The sequence below is a fragment of the Dendrobates tinctorius genome, unplaced genomic scaffold (assembly GCF_039654945.1).
Source record: "Dendrobates tinctorius isolate UK_male_01 unplaced genomic scaffold, ASM3965494v1 ptg000366l, whole genome shotgun sequence".
NCBI lineage: Eukaryota > Metazoa > Chordata > Amphibia > Anura > Dendrobatidae > Dendrobates > Dendrobates tinctorius.
Genome location: NW_027362032.1, coordinates 528,082 through 531,674, shown reverse-complemented (window position 1 = coordinate 531,674; position 3,593 = coordinate 528,082).

Sequence of the window (3,593 nt, the reverse complement as noted above, 5' to 3'; positions counted from 1 at the left end):
ACTCGCAAAATCAACAGACAGCCCTGGCACACCAGCCTGACCAAAGAGCTGAGGCGAGCTTCCAGGGCTGCTGAGCGCAGATGGAAAAGATCCCACTCCAACGAGCATTTCATCGCATTCAAACAGTCCCTCACTACTTTCAAGACCACACTCGCCACAGCTAAACAAACCTACTTCTCATCTCTCATATCCTCCCTGTCTCACAACCCTAAACAGTTATTCAACACCTTCAATTCTCTCCTCCGCCCCCCAGCACCTCCTCCCTCCCCACTCATCTCAGCTGAAGACTTTGCCTCATTTTTCAAGCAGAAAATTGATAACATCAGGGACAGTTTTGGTCAACAACCCCCAGAGCCCTTCCTCCCGACTTCCCAGCCCTCCACCTTCAAAACCAACTTCTCCACCATTACAGAAGATCGACTCTCCACTCTACTCTCAAGATCACATCTCACCACCTGTGCACTCGACCCGATCCCATCCCACTTCATCCCAAACCTCACCACAGTCTTCATCCCAACCCTAACCCATCTCTTCAACCTATCACTAACAACTGGTGTTTTCCCCTCAAGCTTTAAACATGCCTCCATCACACCTATCCTCAAAAAGCCCTCTCTTGACCCATCCTCTGTATCTAGCTATCGCCCTATATCACTTCTCCCATACGCCTCCAAGCTACTGGAACAACACGTCTACCTTGAACTGTCCTCCCATCTCTCTTCTTGCTCCCTCTTCGACCGCTTACAATCTGGCTTCCGGTCACACCACTCCACTGAAACTGCCCTTACTAAGGTCACCAATGACCTCTTAACTGCCAAGAGCAAGCGACACTACTCTGTCCTCCTCCTCCTGGACCTGTCGGCTGCCTTTGACACAGTGGACCATTCCCTATTATTACAGACCCTCTCATCCCTCGGCATCACAGACTTGGCCCTCTCCTGGATCTCATCATACCTAACAGACCGGACATTCAGCGTCTCCCACTCACACACCACCTCCTCACCTCGCCCCCTATCTGTCGGAGTCCCACAAGGTTCAGTCCTAGGGCCCCTGCTGTTCTCTATTTACACCTTTGGCCTGGGACAGCTCATAGAATCTCATGGCTTTCAGTATCATCTTTATGCTGATGACACACAGATCTACATCTCTGGACCAGATATCACCTCCCTACTAACCAGAATCCCTCAATGTCTGTCCACTATTTCATCCTTCTTCTCCACTAGATATCTGAAACTCAACATGGACAAAACAGAATTCATCATCTTTCCCCCATCTCACGTGACCCCCCCTACGAACCTATCAATTACAGTAAATGACTGCCCACTCTCCCCAGTCCCACAAGCTCGCTGCCTCGGAGTAATCCTTGATGCTGATCTCTCCTTCAAACCACATATTCAAACCCTTTCCACTTCCTGCCGACTTCAACTCAAAAATATTTCACGCATCCGTTCATTCCTCACCCAAGAATCTGCAAAAACCCTAGTCCATGCCCTCATCATCTCTCGCCTTGACTACTGCAACCTCATGCTCTGCGGCCTCCCCTCAAACACTCTCGCACCCCTCCAATCTATTCTAAACTCTGCTGCCCGACTAATCCACCTGTCCCCCCGCTATTCCCCAGCTTCTCCCCTCTGTCAATCCCTTCACTGGCTCCCCATTACCCAAAGACTCCATTACAAAACCCTAACCATGACATACAAAGCCATCCACAACTTGTCTCCTCCATACATCTGTGACCTCGTCTCCCGGTACTTTCCTGCACGCAACCTCCGATCCTCACAAGATCTCCTTCTCTACTCCCCTTTTATCTCCTCTTCCCACAATCGCATACAAGATTTCTCTCGCGCATCACCCCTACTCTGGAACTCTCTACCACAACATATCAGACTCTCACCTACCATCGAAACCTTCAAAAAGAGCCTGAAGACCCACCTCTTCCGACAAGCCTATAACCTGCAGTAACCACCGATCGACCAAACCGCTGCACGACCAGCTCTACCCTCGCCTACTGTATTATCACCCATCCCTTGAAGATTGTGAGCCCTCGCGGGCAGGGTCCTCTCTCCTCCTGTACCAGTTATGACTTGTACTGTTTAACATTATTGTACTTGTTTTTATGTATACCCCCCTCACATGTAAAGCGCCATGGAATAAATGGCGCTATAACAATAAATAATAATAATAATAATAATAATAATAATAATAATAATAGAGGCGCTGCAATACTCAAATTTTTGAGTGGAAAATATCCATAAACGAGATATGGCACACGATCTAGAAAAGCGGTGCCTTGAAAAATGTATATATGATTGAGTATGATTGCAGCACTATCCTAGCAATATATCGTAGCAATATAAGCAGGGACTGATTTAGGTCATTAGGAGCAGTAGAGGTAAATTACCTTGTTTCCACAATGTGGATCACTAATCATATGAAGATGCTGCAGTGCTCATGTCCTTAAATAGAAATATAAAATATATCACAGGATAAAGGAGGGAACTACTATCATAAAAGCATATAATTAGGCACAATTGCAGCACTGTTCCGATGAAATATCTAAAGACTGAGTGGTATATTCCATTGCAACCTGTGAGCGTTGAGGATGGAATTACCTTAATGCCACAGTTTAGATGCTGTCCATATACCGATGCTGCAGCGCTCGAGTCCTTAAATCATGAATATCCTAGATAAACTGATGCACAGGCTAAAGGGAAAAAAAAGCCGGTGCTGTGAGCCAAATGTCAGTATAGTTGCAGCGCTGTCCCGGCCGGTGACAGACGCTGGGGATTGGCGTCCTGTGGTGCTGTAGAAGGCGCGTATGCACGCGTGTGTTCAGCCACAGGACCTGCAGGACCTGCGTGACGTCTTCAGTCACGTGACTCTTTTGCAATCATGTGATGCACACTCTTCCACAACGATGTGCGTTTAGGATCATTTCCTACGCGTTTGGTAAACATTACCGCTTTCCTTCATCAGGGGTGGTCCTAATATCATGGAGGAGTGTTTATATAGCAGTGATGATTTATTCAAATGCAAATAACTCAATTTAATTATTTAATCCCCTGGGTTTTAATGTATCTAACTCGAAGATCCACCTACTCTCTGCTTGTGACATTTTTTTAATAAAATCTCCATTTCACCAGTGTTGTTTAATTACTTGGATCCCTATTACATCTATTCCACTTTTGGAGCCTTCATGTACTTTAGCAAAATGTTTTCAGAGAGGGTGATCATCATATTTTTTCTTGATGTAAAGAAATCTTTAATTTGGTAACATTTATCCCCTTTCTTTATCTCCGTCGGTAAAACTTTAGAATTGAAGAAAAAAACGGAGATAAAGAAAGGGGATGAATGTTACCAAATTAAAGATTTCATTACATGCTCATCAAAGGGGGCCTGTATTCTATTAGATGTCCTTGAAACAAATTTTATGTGGGCAGAAGAAAGAGACCCATGAACGTGAGAATTAATGAGCACCTGCGTAACATCAAGAAATATGATGATCCACAAACGGAATATTGGTTCTATTGCTACGATATATTGCTAGGATAGTGCTGCAGTCATACTCATGCATACAGTTATGGCCAAAAGTATTG